Source organism: Oryctolagus cuniculus, chromosome 1 (assembly GCF_051225735.1).
Source record: "Oryctolagus cuniculus isolate XC-2025 breed Fujian yellow rabbit chromosome 1, ASM5122573v1, whole genome shotgun sequence".
NCBI lineage: Eukaryota > Metazoa > Chordata > Mammalia > Lagomorpha > Leporidae > Oryctolagus > Oryctolagus cuniculus.
In genome coordinates, this window is record NC_142867.1 from 24,368,630 (window position 1) to 24,388,925 (window position 20,296).

At 41.6% G+C, this 20,296-nt stretch overlaps 1 long non-coding RNA gene across 2 annotated transcripts in view; it reads left to right on the forward strand.

Moving 5' to 3' along the window:
- LOC149128323 (uncharacterized) overlaps positions 1-20,296 on the forward strand; it is a 690,681-nt gene that overhangs the window by 18,339 nt on the left and 652,046 nt on the right. The gene's annotated exons all lie outside the window — the stretch shown is intronic.

A 20,296-nucleotide genomic window follows, 5' to 3' on the forward strand; every position in this document is an offset into this window, starting at 1 on the left:
TTTTGATACTTCTCCTTCCTCCTGAAGGAAAACAGGTGCCCATTCTGCTCTCATACAGAAATCAACAAACAATAAATGTTGGCAAGGATGCGGACAAAAAGATAATACCCTAATCCACTGTTGCTGGGAATGTAAACTAATACAGCTACTGTGGAAGACAGTATGGCAATACTTCAGAAAGATAAAAACAGATCTACCAAATGACCCAGTAATTCCACTCCTTAGAATTTACACAAACAAAATGAAATCAGCATCTGAAAGAGTGATGTGTACACCCATGTTCATTGTAGCACAATTCACAATAACTAACATATGGAATCAACCCAGATGTCCATCAACTGATGACTGGATAATGAAATTATGGCTTATATACACTATGAAATACTATGACCGAGTATTAAAAAAATAATGAAATCCTGTCGTTTGCAACAAAATGGATAAAACTGAAAGCTATTATACTTAGTGAAATAAGGCAGTCCTAAAAAGACAAATACTGTAAGTTTTCCTTGGGCTGTGGTGACTAACAGAGTACCAAAAATGTGATGTATAGGAGTGAAATTGACACTTTGAGATGTGATGATTGTTTACAGCCCTTGTCTCCACTGTTGAGGAACAGTGTTTTTATCTTCTTTCTACTTGTTGAACTCTTTACTTAGTGTAGAGTTAATCTTATGAGTATAAAGTAAAGTGAAAATAGGTCTTTGTAAAAATTACAAGAGGCAATAGGTGAGGGAGGAAGAGAAAGGGAGGGAAGACAGGGTGGAAAGTCTGAATCCCACAGTATCCATAAACACATAAAACAGAAAAAAATATATAGGCTGGAGAAATTTCAGTTATGTACTCATATGTTCATTCATATCAATGGCTCAAAATTCCCGACTCTGTAACACTTTATGTTTGGGCATTCCTTTGTTGATGGATTTTAGTTTTTTTCCAGTTCCTTTTGGTTTTACTATAGAAATAATGTGTCTGGGAATATGCTTATATGTGTCTCTCAAACAAGACCTATCACATCACAGATGTTCTGAAATTCTGACTTTGAAAGAGAAACCCCTGCTTTCCTGGGAACATCTAGCGTTTATGTCCTACTAGTCATGAAAATTTTGTAGCTTAACTCTCTACAGACTAGTTAGTAAAATAACACCCATGGGGAGAGAAAAGGAGCTCATTCTGATTTTGTTTTCATTGTACTAGGCTTAGATTTTTTTAAAAAAATATTTATTTTACTTAATTGAAAGGCAGAGTGACAGGAGGAGTGGGGAGAGACGCAGAGAGAAAGAGATCTTCGTCTGCTGGTTCACACTCTGAATGGTTGCATCTGCTGGGGCTAGGCCAGGCTGAAGCCAGGGGACAGAAACTCTATCTGGGTCTCCATATGGGTTGTAGGGGCCCAAGCACTTGGTCATCATCCTTCACTTTACCACGCACATTAGCATGAAGGTGGATCAGAAGCAGAGCAGCTAGGACTTGAACAGCATTCTAATATGGAATGCCAGTATTGCAGGAGTTGGCTTTACCTGCAGCACCACAACACTGGCATCTAGGATTTATATTTCCATGTAGCACAATATTTCATTTTAGAAATCCTCCAGAGAGCCATGAGAAGGGAGAGCTCCTTGCTTGTGTGCCTTTAAGTGTGAGATTTTACATGGCTGTATACTTGTGTGTATGTGTATGTTTTGTTACATATTTCCACTTGCCTCTTTCCTTAGTTTCTATTTCCTTTTCAAATGCATCCTATCTTTCAGAATTACGGGATAGCTGTAATCCACTTGTTATAGGTATCAGAACTTTGATACCTATAACAGCCTTTTATTAGTTAAAAATAATTTTGTTAAAATTGTTGCTGATGTTACTGTAGCCTGATGACAAAAACATCCTGCAATCCAGGAAAGCATAATTTTAATCCTTCTTCCCTAGAATTTTCAAGTTCTACCCTTGCTCACGAGTAGAGTTTTGCTAATTCACAATGAAGTGTTAATGAGTGATACAAGCCATTGTGTTACTTTTCCAAGGGAAATTTGTATTTTGATGTATAGATGAAGCTTCATATACATGTTTCCGTAGCCTGTTGTGCCATTTCTGATATGCTAATTCTGCTGAGGTAACTTGTGCCTTTTCTGGGAAAGCAGAAATTCTAAAATCATATTCACAGGTAGTATTGAGTTTAATTCATTTTGGTTTTGGCATTGTTATTTACCATCTTCCTTATTTTCCTCTGAAATTTTCCAAGCTAGATGTAATGACTCATTTCAACCTAACTTTTCTGGCTAGTTACCATTGCTGGCACAATGCCAAAGGCCTCTCTGAAAGAAGGAAGTCCTCTGAGTATTGTTCTTGTAGGTGACAAACTCGTAGACCTGACCACTAGGTGTCTCTGTAATTCCATGCTGGGCCAAATTAATGAGCATGTCCCACCACAAAAGTAAAGGTGGGCCTTGAAGTCTCCCCAAACAACCAATACCTATTGTCATGAAAGTAGAACATTTTTGAATAAGCCACTGAATGATGCGTTATCTGCATAAATATATTAATATATACAAGTTGGTCCATTCATTCTCAGGAGAATCTGGAGTAGGGAAATCCTGGCATTCAACTAGATATGTGTGTGGGGGTGTACAGGTGTGGAAGCACAAATACTATCTCAGAAATCTTGTTTCAGGAGATAAATGGAGAGTCCAGAAAGTCTAAGAGCTTTATAGTTGTAGGCTTATGTAAGAACATGGGAATAGCTAGTTTAGTCTGCAAATGAAACATGATGACTGAAGGTAAAACTGGCTTGAGACCTCTGGATAGAGCTGCCCCATCATTATACCTTTGAAGATGCACCAAGCAGGCTCAAAAAGAGGCTCCTTGCTTCTTTCCTTCCTCTCTTTTTCTCTTTCTTCTTTCTTTTCCTCTTTCAGATCTCTTTTGTGTCTTTCTTTTTTCAAAACTAAGTTTATCTCAAGAAATGATCAAGACTATGAGGCTGTTGACTTTTTCCCATTGTCCATTCTATTGGAAACTGTAGATGAATGTAAGATTCCATCCTGGATATCATGGTGTTCTTTTTTTTTTAAATTAACCCTAGTGCTTAAATAGGACAACACATAACACAATAAATGTTTTTGGTAATAAATACATGAAGAGAAAATCTGGCAATACAGTATAAATATAAAAATTAAGGTTAATGTGTAAATAATAAAAGTAACTATGTTTAATTATATATATTTTAATGTTAGAAAACAAATGTGAGTTTTGCTCTTATTTAATGATTGGTTCAGATTTGTCTGATAATATGTGATCTGAGCAATTGAGAAGTATTATAATGATTCATGAAACTTGAAAAAGCATCATGTATGATTCTGCCTATGGGAATCCCATAGATTGTAGTGGTGAGGAAAAGTAAGCAAATGCCTTAATGACCCACTCAAATGAACAAATAAAAATTAGTATTCAAATACAGGAATACTCAGTGTTAGACGATATTGCTTTTATATTAGGCAACATATCCTGATTATGATCATAGTCTTTCTAGTTATTTATGAACCAGCTCTTATCCATAAAGAACAGAAAAAAAAACAAAATTAAGCTCTGTTCCCTCCCAGTTCAAATGGTTAAAGATTTCACATGGGGAGAAGGGGAGAAAACATCTCCTGTTTATCCAGTCTTTTATATTTGTGATTCCCTGAGCATTTGGTCAGTAGCTCAGTATGTCACCAAAATCTCCTTTGAATTCCTGAAATACAATCATTTCCTGAGGGCAAGTATAATAGTTGTCTAAGACCTGGCACACAGCAGTCTGAGTTAATTCTTTGGCTAAAATTTCTAAAAGCATCCATTATTTTACTTATTTCCTATCTAGTGTGAAGGAAGAAACAAAGGAAAGGAAAAACATGGTATTTTCAATTCCAGTGGGTATAAAAATAGCTGTCATAGCTGACAATGTCCAATCACTTACCATGAGTTGTAATTAGATAATACTTTTTAAAATGGTAGTGTTTATGGAGTGCTTAATATATTCCAGCTGTTGTTCTTGGATCTTTGTAATAATTCAATTATTTTGTATCTTCAAAGTCATCCTTATTATGGTGACTGCAAACAGGCATATAAAGTGTAAAAATAATTGCTGGTGCTTTTAGAATGGGAGCTTGAATGCAGACAGATGAGCTTTGTAGGCTGTACTCTATGCCATATATGACAACTGATTCCTAAGGTACAATGGAAAAATTCTATTGTGTATTATTGGTGTGGTTGCTCTAATTGGTGTCATTGAGCCTATCCATCTGCTTATTACACAAACATCATTATCTATCTGCCCAACTTGGCCAGAATGTCATTTGTCTTACTTTGAGGCCCCCTTCTGCTCCCATCTCATCTCCAGGAGCTGATTGATGTCAAAGTTCCTTGAGTTTCAAAAACTAAGAAGCTTGAGAACTGGTCTTCAAAACATATCCTTGCAATCTCTGTACCATTCTCTCCAGTGTCCTTCATAGCTAGTCCTGCTTATTCACTGTTGTGTCAGTGTTGTTACTGTTTATCTCAGGAGTAAAGATGATGCCCCAAGTGAGGGCACCAAGAGGAGACATCATGTGATTCACATTCACATACTCAGCCACTGTTCTCACAACTCAAAAGCCTACAGGCATTTCTAGACTTAACCATAAGTTATGATGGTGCCAGTCTTCTTCACCAATCCATAATAGTAAGTTTTTCCCTGATAGTTGTTATCTATTCCTACTTTTTGACTTTGATCAACATTACTATGATATCAGGGAAGGCTTTTATGTCTTTAAGTAGCAAAGGATATTTCACACTGGGCACCCTTTCCTCTAAGGTGCCTCACTGTACTCTGCATGGATGGACACTTTCTTTCCAGAGATCTTCATAGCAGTGGCAGAAGTAGTTTTTGATGAGACACACACACACACACACATCAACCATATAACCATTTGGGGAATATTTAATTATGTCTACCTCTTCAAAGGGACTACATATTAGTGCATTGTTTATATTAATATCTGTTATACAATAGGTAATTGGATATTTGTGAAAGGAAAGTAGAAAATAAGGAAGGGGGAGGAAGGAAATGAAAGAAGGCACACTTGCACTGCCATTGCTATGCAGGTTATCTTCCTTCCCAGGGAAAATGTAATCAGCAAGGGTAACAATTCTCCTAATGTTGAAATACCCGCAAGAAAATACTCAACCCCAATCCTGAAGAAGACTGAGAGCTTCCATTCCTCTCTTGAGTCACCAACGGCCAAGCTTAGAAGCTTGTGCAAGACTCAAATGTTTAGACATCACATGGAGGGAGGACTGGGAAGATCACAAGCTGTTTTGCATGTTCCAGGCTCAGGAGGCTCCCAACAGACTCTCCTCATGTGTGCAACTCCAGGTAATATAATGTGGAGCAAAGAACTGAAAAAATGGCTCCTGACCAAGAGCACCTTGGTAAATTATTGTTGCTTTAAGCCACAGAGTTTCACTGTGATTTGTTATATAGCAATAGATAACTGAAAAGTATAGCTAATATAAAAACATGGAACAGGGAGAGGTGAGAAAAAGAGACAGTGAGTCTGCTTGCTTTTCAAGGAACATAACTCTTGATTAGTTACAATGCCTCTGCAAGCACAGTATGGGAAGCACAAGCTGTCAAAGAAAACGTGGATATGGGCTATACATTCATGTCAGTTTGCTGCTGCAGCCCTAAAATATATGACTACTTTGGGAGCCATTTGCATGGTGGTGTTTCAGTTGCAGACCTGAGTTGATAGAAGGAATTCTGGGTATGGACAATGTCAACTCCAGAAATCATTAAGGAAGTAATATTCATAGTGCTAAGTCACCAGGGAACCTGAGGTATCAAATTCTATAATTAATGCCAGAAGTCAAGGATCTAGAAGCAAAAAAGGAAGTCAACCTAGGTAAGTGGAAGAGATCCGGAATGAAGTTGCTAGTGTGTTCTGACTGCATTCTGTAAATCATTCTCTTTCTTGTATCTCCTCATCACCGTCTTAAAGGAACAATCCAAAGCTTGTCCCTTGCTGTGTACATATTTCACACACACAAAAAAAGTCACTCCAGTTCCCAAATTCTGAAGCCATCTATCCAGTGATGATTAAAGCAATGACCAGTTTTAGGCTCAGATTTCCAATTTAGAAGCTGTTTCAGAAATGTGATTACATTCTCTGAAGGCTTAAAATGCTAAAGAAAAGCAGGCAACTGGTTCATTGGTTAAGAGGTCTCTTGCAATGTCCAAAGTGTCTGAGTTCAAATTCGCGATCTGCTTCTGATCAACTTCCTGCTGGTGTCCACTCGAGAAGGAAGCACATGATAGTTCATGTACTTGGGTCTCTGCCATCCGTTTTGGAGAACTGAACAGACTCTGCATTCCAGGATCCTGCTTGACAGCCCTGTTTGTTGCAGGCATTTGGGGAATGAACCCAGTAGATTGGTGTTCCTCTCTCTCTCTTTTTCTTTGACTGCCTTCCAAATAAAAATAAATGAATAAATTCTGGATAATGACAGGTGATTGGACTCTGGTTTAAAGACAAGTTCTCCCTTAACTACTATTCATTGCTGGCTCCAGTCATGGAGCAGCTACATTAAACCCAATTCTCATCCTTTCTAGATTGACCTCTGGACACGATCTCCTGATCTCTCCTTATAGCTCTATTCCCTATCTATAAAACTGGAACAGAAATTTCTTTGTCTGTATGCTAGAATGTAAATTAAATAATTAGTAATTTGCCAAACACTTTGAAAATGAAAATGCTAAGTATTGTTGTTATTTCAAGGATAATTTACTTCTTCTGATTCATTTGTAATTATTTCATCAAAACATCTTTCAGGAAGAGCTGTTCGATATGTAAAATGCCTTATGGGCCTTCTGTCTAAGCTTTCGTTATCAAAATTGGATGGAGGCCTTGCCAACTGGACTCCTTTACTCCCAAAGGTTTGCAATAGTGTGTCAAGTCACCCTGTTGCTCAGAAGCTCATTGGAATACAAATAAAACCCAGAACACTGATTCATCATTGTATTTTTCTATAACAGTTCCTTACCCAAAACTCCAATACAGACGTAGGCCAGGCCCAAGTAGCACTTGGGAAACTGGCCGAATTTGATTTTGACCTTAGTTACTCTCTGACAATGCCTGCTTCGTTGCTTTTAGGTGCCTAATTCAGTCTCTTTGTAATTTACATACAGCTATAGGTCAAGTTGGAAGATTGATCTGATGTTCTGAGGCTCCTTTGCAAAATTAGTCATGATGATTTTTGAGGAATGTCATTCTCAAAGTTTTCAAAGTACCCCTTAGAACAGAGGAAAATGAATAGTTAACTATTGATAGTCATGAAACAGGCAATGCTAATGGAGCAATCTCTAAATTCTAGACTTCAATCTTTAAAAATCACATAAATTTTGATTTTTCTTTATCCCACATACACTTAGTTCAATACAAAAATAATGTTTAACAATACTTATTTTGTAGATTAAGTCATTTCTTTCATTCAAAACCTTAGTCGGGGCCGGCGCCTTGGCTCACTTGGTTAATCCTCCTCCTGTGGCACTGGCATCCCATATGGGCACCGGGTTCTAGTACTGGCTGCTCCTCTTCCAGTCCAGCTCTCTACTGTGGCCAGGGAGGGCAGTGCAGGATGGCCCAAGTGCTTGGGCCTGCACCAGCATGGGAGACCAGGAGGAAGCACCTGGCTCCTGGCTTCAGGGAGGCACAGTTCTGGCCGTTGCAGCCATTTTGGGGGGTGAACCACCGGAAGGAAGACCTTTCTTTCTGTCTCTCTCTCACTGTCTATAACTCTGTCAAATAAATACAAAAAAAAAAAAAAAAAAGAACTTTAGTCACTGATTTTAAGGTATCCAGTATATTTGGTTATTGTGAGATTGTATGAGGGCAGCCTGTTGAAATCCTTGCTTAGTGTATACTAAGTTGATCTGTATGTGAAGGTAATTGAAAATGAAACTCGATGAAGGGAGGGATGGGAGAGGGAATAGGAGAGGGGAGGGCCGCAGGAGGGAGGGAGGTTGTGGGGGGCCACAATAAAACAAAAGTTGCACTTTGTAAATTCACATTTATTAAATAATAAAAAGAAAAAATAAACATTGTGGGGAGCAAACCGGACTAGACTGAGTTACTGGAATTAAGACTTATTCTATGCATCTGCTCTCCCACAATATGGCGCTGGGAGAGGAGTAAACAGCTTCCGCACAGCTGCCTCCAGTTCAACTAATAAACTGTAGGACTTGCTATTGATTGGAGGAGAGCAGCGTACTCGGCGTGTGGGCAGCCGAGTTAGGATTGGCGGAGGAGGACTATAAAGGAGGAGAGAGACGGCATGCACCAGGAACATCTATGGGGAACATCTAAGGGGAACACCTGTGCAGCCCCCGAGAAGAGCCGGCCGGCGGTGTGCCGCTCCCCTGCGGAAGTGGGGAATGCGGCCAGGGGGAACTGCCCTTCCACGGAGGTGGAAGGGATAGTAGCCAACCCGGGAAGAACCAGCAGCAAACCCGGGGAGGGCCGATCAGACAAAAGAACAGCCCAGGGTCCTGTGTCGTTCCTCCACGAAGACGGGGAGCGACATAATGGTGCCGTGACTCGGATAGGAAACCTAGGGCGGATAGGAAACCTGACTCGGATAAGGAAACTTAGGAGGGAAGAAACGGGAAGAAGTGGGAAAATATCGAAGAGAGAGACTAGCAAACAGCCTAGGGAAAATATCGGAGAGAGAGACTAGCAAACAGCCTAGGGAAAAGCCGGACGAAAAGGGTGCCGGAAGAAGCTATTGAAAGCCTAGGCATAGACTCGGATATGGACTGTGGGAAAGAAGTTAGGATTGAAAGCGAAAATGAAAGCTTTCATAGACTCGGATGCGGACTATGGCGGGGAAGCTAGGAGATTGAAAGCGAAAGTGAAACCTGGAGGAGGCTTGGACTCGGATATGGACTGTGGGAAAGAAGTTAGGATTTAAAGTGAAAGCAAGAAGAAACTTAGACTCAGATATGGACTGCAGGTTGAAAGTGAAAGTGAAACCTGTAAGAAACTTAGACTCGGATACGGACTGTGGGGAGAAGCCAGGAGAAATGAGGGAGGAATATTGTTGGAAGAAAACTTAAGGAAACATACCGGGTAGAGAAAAATGTTAGGGAGGATGAAGCCGCGAGTGCAGGCCGAGGTGGAGATATAAGCCACCTTGGAATTCTTCAAGTCACCCTGGGGAGCAAGAGGCGAAGATCTGGAACCAGAGGCAGAGACGTGGGCCGCCAGGTTGAAATTCGCCAGGTTAGTCCGGGGAACTTGGACTGAATGCCGGTGGTGGCGGAAACATTCGCGGAAGCCGCCGCGTGCAGAGAGAGCACGGGGCGTGAATAGATGGGGAACGCGGGGCTGGCGCGAGGCCGTGGTGCGGGCGCGAAGTGCGTGGAGACCGCGGAGCGTGCGCGCAGAGCCGGGAACCCGCCGGCGGGGCGAGGCGCCAGGAAGCCGCGGCGGGGCGAGGTGCCGAGAAGCAGCCTCGGGGCGAGCGCCCCCGGGAAACCGCGGGGATAAGAGAAGCCACGGGAAGTTTAGAAGTAAAATGAGAGAAATAGGAATGCTGGAAGATAGAAGTAAAATGGGAGAAATAGGAATGCCCGGAGATAGAGAAATAGAGAAATAGAAAGGCCTCCCTACAACACTGCACTGTGAGAGCTTGGATTCGGTCTGCCTGATTAAGTGAGGCGATGAGCATGATGAGCACCTGCGGCGGCTAGCAGCTTATGCGCCACAGGTCACCGAAGACAGGCACGAATTAACATCAATAAGGCCTCCCCACAACACTGCTATGTGAGAGCTTGGATTCGGTCTGCCTGATTAAGGCGGTAAGCACCAGCAAGCAGCTCGACCAAAGCATGAGCTGCAGGTCACCGAAGATAGGCACAAACCAACACTAATAAGTCTCCCCCACAATACGGCAATGAGAAGGCTTGGATTCGGTTTGCCTGATAGGTTTTGTAAGCACCTGCAGGCAGTTCTAGCAGAGCAGAGCATGCGCTGCAGGGCACCGAACACAGGCACGCATCAGCGCCTAAAAACCTCCTCACAACATGGCGAAGAGAGGACCCGGATTCGGTTTGCCTGATTGATAGGACTTGTAAGAACCTGTGGCAACTCTAGCAAGTAGAGCAGAGTGTGTGCCGCGGGACACCGAAGACAGGCGCGTATCAACGCCAAAAATAAAAAGAAAGGGGGATCTGTGGGGAGCAAACCGGACTAGACTGAGTTACTGGAATTAAGACTTATTCTATGCATCTGCTCTCCCACAATATGGCGCTGGGAGAGGAGTAAACAGCTTCCGCACAGCTGCCTCCAGTTCAACTAATAAACTGTAGGACTTGCTATTGATTGGAGGAGAGCAGCGTACTCGGCGTGTGGGCAGCCGAGTTAGGATTGGCGGAGGAGGACTATAAAGGAGGAGAGAGACGGCATGCACCAGGAACATCTATGGGGAACATCTAAGGGGAACACCTGTGCAGCCCCCGAGAAGAGCCGGCCGGTGGTGTGCCGCTCCCCTGCGGAAGTGGGGAATGCGGCCAGGGGGAACTGCCCTTCCACGGAGGTGGAAGGGATAGTAGCCAACCCGGGAAGAACCAGCAGCAAACCCGGGGAGGGCCGAGCAGACGAAAGAACAGCGCAGGGTTCAGTGTTGCTCCTCCACGAAGAGGGGGAGCGACAAACATACTCACAGGAGTACCTACACCCCACATGGAGAAGCATGACATTAATTGCCATCAATCTGAAAAGATGCTTTAAGACAGGTTTTGACCTTTCATCAGGGTTATAGATTGATGTACAAGAATGCTTATTATATTACTATCTGGTTATCCTATAAGCGTGTAAGTTAAACACATGGAAAACCCAGATCAATGTCTTTTTTCAACTCCCCTATTTGCTTCTCCTTTCTGTTTAAACTACACCATGGTACATAGTCATTTTATTTTCTTTTTTTAAAAACAATGATTTTTATTTATTTAATTATTTTCTTTTCCTCCCTCTTCCTTTTCTACTCTTAATTTTTACAAAGATCTATTTCACTTTATTTAACGATTGCAAAGTTAACCCTGTATTAAGTAAAAGAGTTCAACAAATAGTATAAAGAAGAAAACACTGTTCCTCAACAGAAAAGACAAGGGCTGAAAAACAATCATGGAAACGAAATGTCCTTTTCATTCCAATACATTATATATTAGGTACTCTATTAGTTTCTTCAGATCAGGGAAAACATAACTGTCTTTTGGGGACTGGCTTATTTCACTAAGTTAAATGGTTTTCAATTGTATCCAACTTGTTACAAAAGACAGGATTTTTTTTTTTTTTACAGCTGAGTAGTACTCCATAGTGTACATATTCAATAATTTCTTTAGTCAACAGTTGAAGGACATCTGGGTTGATTCCATATCTTAGCTGTTGCAAATTGTGCTGCAAAGAACATGGGAATACAGATAACTCTTTCAGATGCTGATTTCTTTTGTTTTGGGTAAATTCCCAGGAGTGGGATTGCTGGATCATATGGTAGATTTATATTCATATTTCTGAGGTATCTCTAGTCTGTCTTCCACAGTGGTTGTGTCAATTTACATTCCCACCAACAGTGGATTAGGGTACATTTTCCCCCACATCCTTGCCAGCATTTGTTCTTTGTTGAGAGCCATTCTAACTGGAGTGAAGTAAAACTTCATTGTGGTTTTGATTAGCATTTCTCTGAAAGCTAGTGATCCTCAGCATTTTTCCAAGTGTCTGCTGGCCATTTGAATTTCCTCTCTTGAAAAATGCCTGTTCAAGTCCATTGCCCATTTCTTAACTAGATTCTTTGTTTTGTTTTTGAATTTTTTGAGCTCTTTATAGATTCTGGTTGTTAACCCTTTATCCATTGCATAGTTTGCAAATATTCAAATATTTTCTCCTATTCTGCTGGTTGCTTCTTTTTTTTTTAATATCTTTTTTTTTTTTTTTTTTTGACAGGCAGACTGGACAGTGAGAGAGAGAGAGACAGAGAGAAAGGTCTTCCTTTTGCCGTTGGTTCACCCTCCAATGGCTGCCGCAGCCAGCACGCTGTGGCCAGCGCACCACGCTGATCCGATGACCAGGTATTTATCCTGGTCTTCCATAGGGTGCAGGGCCCAAGGACTTGGGCCATGCTCCACTGCACTCCCTGGCCACAGCAGAGAGCTGGCCTGGAAGAGGGGCAACCGGGACAGAATCCGGCGCCCCGACCGGGACTAGAACCAGGTGTGCCAGCGCCGCAAGGCGGAGGATTTGCCTAGTGAGCCACGGTGCCGGGCCTAGTTGCTTCTTTACTTTGCTGATCATTTCTTTTGCAGTGCAGAAGCTCCTCAGCTTGATGTAATCTTGTTTGTCAACTTTGGCTTTGATTCCCTGTGCTTCTTGGGTCTTTTCCATGAAGTCCTTGTCTATGCGAATGTCTTGCAAGTTTTCCTCAATGTTCTTTAGTAGTTTTATTTATCGGGTCATAGATTTAGGTCTTAAAACCATTTTGAGTAGAGTTTTATGTAAGGTGTAACATAGGGGTTTAGTTTCACACTTCTGCGTGCAGAAATACAGTTTTACCAGCACCATTTGTTGAAGAGACTGTCCTTGCTCCAGGGATTGACTTTTAGCTCATTTATCAAAGATAAACTGGTTATAGATTCATGGGTTAATTTCTGGAGTGTCTATTCTGTTACATTGCTCTACTAGTCTGTTTTTGTGCCATTATCAGGCTGTTTTGATTATAACTGCCCTGTAATATGTCTTGAAATCAGGTATCGTGATGTCTCTGGCTTTGTTTTTATTGTATAGGATTGCTTTAGCTATTTGGGATCTCTTGTGTTTCCATATGAATTTTTAGCACCATTGTTTTCTAGATCCATGAAGAATGCCATTGGTATTTTGATTGGTATCCCATTGAATCTGTAAATTTCTTGAACAGAAACTGGAAGTCATCATGAGCTCTGCCTCCATGTTCAACATGAAATTTAGCTATCCAGTTAGGCATAGTGATTTTTACTTTTTGTGAAATCCATTCTTTTTGTTTTACTCTAATGACTTACATATATTATTAAAGTACTTTTCCATCACAAGAGACAGAAATCTTGGGGCCAGCATTGTGGAGCAGTGGGTTTAGCCACCCTTTGTGATCTTGGCCTTTCATGTATGTTGGAGTACTGATTCAAGTCCCAGCTACTCTTCTTCCAATCCAGCTCCTTGCTTATGTGCCTAGAAAAGGAGTGGAGAATGGCCCAGGTGTTTGAGCCTCTGATGCTCAAGTAGGAAACCTGGATGGAGTCTCAGTTCCTGGCTTCAACCTGTCCCAATCTTGGTTGTTGTGGCCATTTGGGAAGTAAAACAGCAGATGGATGGCATCTCTCCCCTCTACTCCATCACTCTGCCTTTTAAATAAATAAATAAATCTTTTATTTTTAAAGATTTATTTTACGTATTTAAAAGATGGAGTTACAGAGAGAGGTAAAACCAGAAAGAGAGAGAGAGAGAGAGAGAGAGAGAGAGAGAGAGTGTCTTTCATCTGCTTGTTTACTCCCCAGTTGCCTGCAACAGCCAGAGCTGAGCTGATCGGAAGCCAGGAGCCAGGAGCTTCTTCAGTGTCTCCAACATGAGTGCAGGTGCCCAAGAACTTGAGCCATCTTCTACTGCTTTCCCAGGCCATAGCAGAGAGCTGGATTGGAAGTGGAGCAGCTGGGAACCAATGCCCATATAGGATGATGGCTCTGCAGCCCAGGGTTTTAACCCACTGCACCACAGTGCCAGCCCCTAAATCTTTTATTTTTTAAGAAAGATAAATCTAAACTCGAAGTGTCTCAAATGATAATAAAAATTCAAATAAATGGCACATTTGGAGTAGTCAGAAATTTTTTGTAAAGTGTGATACACTGGCTTGATGACATCATCAAACTCCACTTGTTTGTGTCTATACTTCTCCTTTCAGGACACTGTTTTACTGTCTATCTCCACTCTGAATTGTGAGATGAACAGCTTCATCATCTAGGACTATTTGTTTCCATCTTTGCTTCCTGCATATGGAAATCATTTCTCCTAGTAGTTATCAATAAAATGAAGAAGCCCTCCACCGAAAAGCAAGCAAGCAAAAATCTTCCATCTATTAATTTTTTTCTATGACCCAACTTGCATAATAAAGTCATTCCCAAATCAGTCATGGTGCCTAGGGGAATGAGGTTTACTGATTGGCTTCTGCTAATCAGACATGACCATGACCAGCAGCTGACATGTGTATTTATAAGCTGACATAAGAATTCCACAGCCTGTCCCCTCTTTGTGAACCACTGTTTTAAAAATAAGAAACAGAAGTGGGAGAGCGAAGCGTGGGTGGCTTCATTACTACTGCCTTAGTGTGTGTGTTTGATGTGTCCCCTGTTTGGACTGTTATGAGTGTTTGAAGTTATTTTGCTACCCAGTGTCTTTTTTCCTTATTCTTAACTGAATTTATTGCCTTCATTTCTTCCTCCAACCATCTGTCCTCTATCAAGTCTCCAGAATAGTCTTGCTCAGAAATTATTATTTTTATGTCACTTTTATACTTAAAACCGTTAGGTAACATCCCATCATCCACAAAGAATGGTGTTAAAAAGTACTTTATGAGTTCAACCAAAGAGCTTTTCTTTTATCTTCTTTAATAATTTTAGATAGATTTTTTAAGGAAAAAGCTAAAAAAGAAAAGTTTAGAAACTAGTGACTCACAGAATGAAGTTCATGTTCTCTTGAATGATGTACAAGAGCTACCATTATATGGATTCTCACCACCTTTTTGATTTAGCTCCCTGTTATCTCTTCCCCCTCCATATCTCATATATCAGTGATGTCTAAATTGCCTGTGGATCTTCAAAGGCTGCAATCCACTCCCTCTACTTAGATCTCCTGTCCTTCACCAACCCTACCAAATCGCCATAAAATTTTTATGTTTGTTCCTTAAAATCCATCTCAGTCAGTGCTGCCCGAAGTCTCAGTGTTTATCAGCATTATTAGATATGATTATCCTGTATTATAACTATTTAGAAACATACCATCTATCTTATAATGCCACTGACTATCATTATTTTCTAATACTTGCATCCCTACTGTTATCTATAAACTGCTAAGTTGAATTAAATAAAAATTTGTGTGTTTCCAGTGATGAAACTAGCAGCATCAGAGTGTTGTGAACATTTTTTTTTAATCACTCACCCATGAGCATTCATCCCAGCTCTGATTCAATTAATCACTGCTGACAGATCATTTATTTGAGCTTATGGTTTTTCTTCAGTTTTTTTTATTTGTTTTAGTTTTGGTCTTTTTATTATAAATATAAAATCAAATAATGAGATGAAATTACATTGAATGGAATGTGAGTTAAGATGTCTTAGCTGTGTTTAGCTGTGATTAGCTAAGAAAACTGCATTAAAAAGAGAATTTATGATATCATATAATGAAATGTCCAAGGGTAGGTGACTAGAGTTTGGTGATTGAGTGGATCAGTGACATCATCAAATACTCAGCTCTTTCCATCTCTTTGCCCTGTCATTTTCAGCACTATGATTTTTAACTCAAAAGAGTATGTTCTCATGAGCCTACGATGGTCACAGAAACTCAAAGTCTTTTTAAAATTTTTTAATTTATTTATTTGACACATAGAGTTAGACAGAGAGGGAGACAGACAGAGAGAAAGGTCTTCCTTCTGTTGGTTCACTCCCTAAATGGCTGCTATGGCTGGAGTACCCCAATCCGAAGCCAGGAGCCAGGTACTTCTTCCTGGTCTCCCACGTGGGTGCAGGTGCCCAAACACTTGGGTCATCTTCCTCTGCTTTCCCCGGGCCACAGCAGAGAACTGGACTGGAAGAGGAGTAACCGGGACTAGAACTCGGAGCCCATATGGGATGCCGGCGCAGCAAGTAGAGGATTAACTAAGTGAGCCAAGGTGCCGGTCCCAAGAAACCAAAGTCTTACTTTTGCACACATTATCTTCTCACATGATCTCTGCTGGAAAATGAGAAAGCCTTCCTCGACGTGCCCCTGGCAGATCTACAGATTTACCAGAAAACAACTATGTGGCAGGCCTTTCCAAACTGATACTAGAGAAAAAGAATAAATTATCATAGGTAGTTTAGGTCAATTGTGATTAGTCTGTGGGACTGGGAGAGCTCAGCTTCCTCAGAAGGCAGTGGCCTCTACATACTGGAACAAAATCAAGAGTTCTATCAACACAGAAGAAGCAAAGGAATGATGGGAGGGCAGCACCAACCATGACCTCTTCTTCCAACCTTGCAGTTATTTCTCTAGTCACTCGCATGTAGAAAAGAGAATATTCTGCCTTCTCAGGAAGGCAGTTGTGTTCCTGTCATTGACCTTCTATATTTAATTACTGCTAATTTCATTATCTTCCCTGAGGTATCCATATGAGGTCATATGATTTGGAATATTTATTTCATGAATAATACACAACTAGAGATACAAAGAGGGACAAGGATGTCTTGCATAGTGGACCAATTTTCAGTCTCACTCAGCTTCCATCCTACACCCTTGAACTCCTCGTTGCTTAATTAAAACTGCTGGAAGACAGCACACTCCAAGTCAGTTTAGCTTCCTGGACTGACAATGATGCTGATTCCACATTCATAATTAATTCTCCCCAGTGTTAAGAATGGAGTCTTGGCTGATTAAGGATTCTTCGTAGATTATTGCCAATGTCTGAATTGCTAAAACAATGGGCAGCCATGCAGTGTCTTTTTGATCTACATAAACTCAGGATGTGAAAGGAGAAAAGATGCATTTTTTTTCTTTCCCCTCCAGAAATCTCACTTGACATTTAGCAAGGGACATTTGTTAGAATGTCAGTTTGATAAAACTGTTTGTAGGAGTCACCAAGCATTTGCTACTGAGCTATAACAATTGTTAAGACCCATAATTACTCTGGGCAGGTTTAAGGAAAAAATGTTATCAGAAGATTTGGGCAAAATACCTCTAAGCAAGTAACCATGTTTCTTCTGTCTCCCTGTCGTATTGCTCTTTCACTGACATATCCCTGCTGGATCTTAACTCTGGCATGGTAGCGAAGTTACCAACAGTTGTTCTGGCAAAGTGGAATGCAGCAGCTTGCATTAGAGAGGCATGTGTTATCACCTGCATAAATGTCTCCAAATATAGATTCACATAAACCCTGGGCATAGGATTTTGTAACCAGATATCCATCCATTATTTTTTGTTTTGTTTTGTTTTTGACGGGCAGAGTTAGACAGTGAGAGAGAGAGAGAGAGAGAGAGAGACAGAGAGAAAGGTCTTCCTTCCATTGGTTCACCTCCCAAAACGTGCTGCACTGATCCGAAGCCAGGAGCCAGGTGCTTCTCCTGGTCTCCCAAGCGGGTGCAGGGCCCAAGCACTTGTGCCATCCTCCACTGCACTCCCGGGCCATAGCAGAGAGCTGGACTGGAAGAGGAGCAACCGGGATAGAATCGGGCGCCCCAACCGGCACTAGAACCCGGGGTGCTGGCGCCACAGGTGGAGGATTAGCCTAATGAGCCTCAGCTCCAACCAATCCCTCCATTATGTAGTAATAAAAATCAATAGTAGGAAATACATGTATTATACATAATAGTAACCACTTTCTGTTCTAAATATTTATAAAAAGGAATTCATTGTATCACTACAGTCCTACAGAACAGGGACTATGTTTATCTCCATTTTACAGATGAGGAACCTGAGACACAGAGAAGAAATAAATTTGCTTAAAGTCATAGTAAGATTTTAACTCTAAAATATTGAATCTAGAAACTCACTCATAGCTACTACATTATTATCTTTTTATATAGCCTTTGCATTCCTATACTTCAGAGTGTGACTGTGAGCACATCTACACTTCAGGTTTCTCAGCTATTGAACAGTTAGAATAGAAAGTCTATATTTCCTGAGAAGTTACTATGTGCTAGGCTCTATATTAATGTCTTAGTTAATCCTGAATGACCCATGGGGCAGGCGTAAGAATTAACTCTTTAGAGAGTCTCAATCTTAGAAACTTAAATGGAAAAATGTGAAGTGCTTAGCATGAAACTAGTGGGGCTACGAATTAAACCTGGGACTCCATATTTTGGATTTTTTTTTTTTTTTGAGACAGACAAACACACACACACATGTGTATGGACAAAGAGGGCTCCCTTCCGTTGGTTCACTCCAAAGGTGTCTGTAACTGTCAGGGTTTGATCAAGTCAAAGTCATAATCCAGGAGCTCAATCTAGGACTTACACGTGGGTGACAGAGACCTAAATACTTAAACAATCAGCTGCTGCCCACTCCCAGGTGTGCATTAGCAGGAACCTGAAGTCAGGAAGGGAGATGGCACTCAAACCCAAGCACTGGTGTATGGGATGTGGGTGTCCCAGGTAGCATCTTTTTTTTTTTTTTTTTTTTTTTTGACAGGCAGAGTGGACAGTGAGAGAGAGAGACAGAGAGAAAGGTCTTCCTTTGCCGTTGATTCACCCACCAATGGCCGCCGTGCTGTGGCCGGCGCACCACGCTCATCTGATGGCAGGAGCCAGGTACTTCTCCTGGTCTCCCATGGGGTGCAGGGCCCAAGTACTTAGGCCATCCTCCACTGCACTCCCTGGCCACAGCAGAGAGCTGGCCTGGAAGAGGGGCAACCGGGACAGAATCCGGCACCCCGACCTGGACTAGAACCCGGTGTGCCGGCGCCGCAAGGCAGAGGATTAGCCTAGTGAGCCACGGCGCCGGCCCCAGGTAGCATCTTAACTGCTAGGTCAAATACTCATCCCTGGAGCCTGGATTTTGATGCTGTCTATCTCACTAAATAATTGTAAGGATAGCATAATATAGGTGTGACTGCTTAATGAGACAAAAGCACCCACAAAATTCAAAGATATTCATGCTTTTGCTTAGGGAAGATGAATATGTTATTAGCAGTACATACTTTGTTCTTTTTTCATTCACTTGTTTATTTAAAGCCACTTTTAGAATCGTTTTGCATGTGCAGTCCTTTACTGGGCATTGTTTGTAGAAGATAAAAAAGACCTCGTCTTTCTTCTCTAAAAGATTTACACTTGAGATAGAAACAACAATCATGGAATCACACAACTCAAGTATAGAGTAGGTGCTGAGTACAACAGCATTTATTATTCCCTCAGAGGTCTTCCTGTGAACTGTTTTGGATCTAGTTTTTTCTCTGTTTGTGGCCTGATGAGGAGGGGAAGGCTGGGTTAACCCTAGATCTCTCTGGGCACATAATGTACACATTCAAAAGAGGGTTCCTGTGGAGCACCTGCAGGATTTTAAGAAAAAGTTTCTTCATTAGTATTTCAAGGTTTTGTTATCCCAAAATGCCACCTCAAAAATGTTCAAAGCCTGCTCTTCAGAAATTCAGTACTGCTCTGTGCACAAAGCGGGAGGTGCTCTGAGAGGAAAAAGCAATGCTCCTGTGGCATGAAGGCAGATAGTATTGGGGACCTCCTGCATCCTTTGTTTGAAGCTGAGATCTTGTCAGGTACAAAGGTGCTGCTGTAGTTCAGGTTTTTCTTCTTGAGTGAAGGAGAGACTCATTTGCGTCACCCTGAGGCAGAGGGTTTTCTTAAAAGGGTGCAAAAGCGCTAGGACAGTGATAAGAGTGTAACAGCAATATAGGTTATGAAACTTGGGCTGCAAGAAGCAACCACTTGAATGCTTTACCTCTTGTTTTATGTCTTTGAGTCTCAATTTTCATGTATGTTAAATGAGACTAAACAGCAAGTAGCTCATGGCAATTTTTGTGATGATTCCAGAAGTTAGTATATATAAAGTGCTAGAAGAGTAATAAGGACAGAGTGAGTGTTCAGTACTAAGTAGCTTCTGTTATTGGCATTAAGAATTTGAAGGTCGCAGCTGACGCCGTGACTCAATAGGCTAATCCTCTGCCTGTGGCACTGGCGCCTGGGGTTCTAGTCCCGGTCGGGGCGCCAGATTCTGTCCCTGTCGCTCCTCTTCCAGGCCAGCTCTCTGCTGTGGCCCGGGAGTGCACTGGAGGATGGCCCAAGTGCTTGGGCCCTGCACCCCCATGGGAGACCAGGAGAAGCACCTGGTGCCTGGCTTCGGATCAGCGGGGTGCGCCGGCCACAGCGCGCGGGCCACAGCGGCCACTGGGGGGTGAACCAACGGAAAAGGAAGACATTTCTCTGTATCTCTCTCTCTCTCACTGTCCACTCTGCCTGTCAAAAACAAAAACAAACAAACAACAACAACAACAAAAAAGAATTTGAATGTCGTGGCAC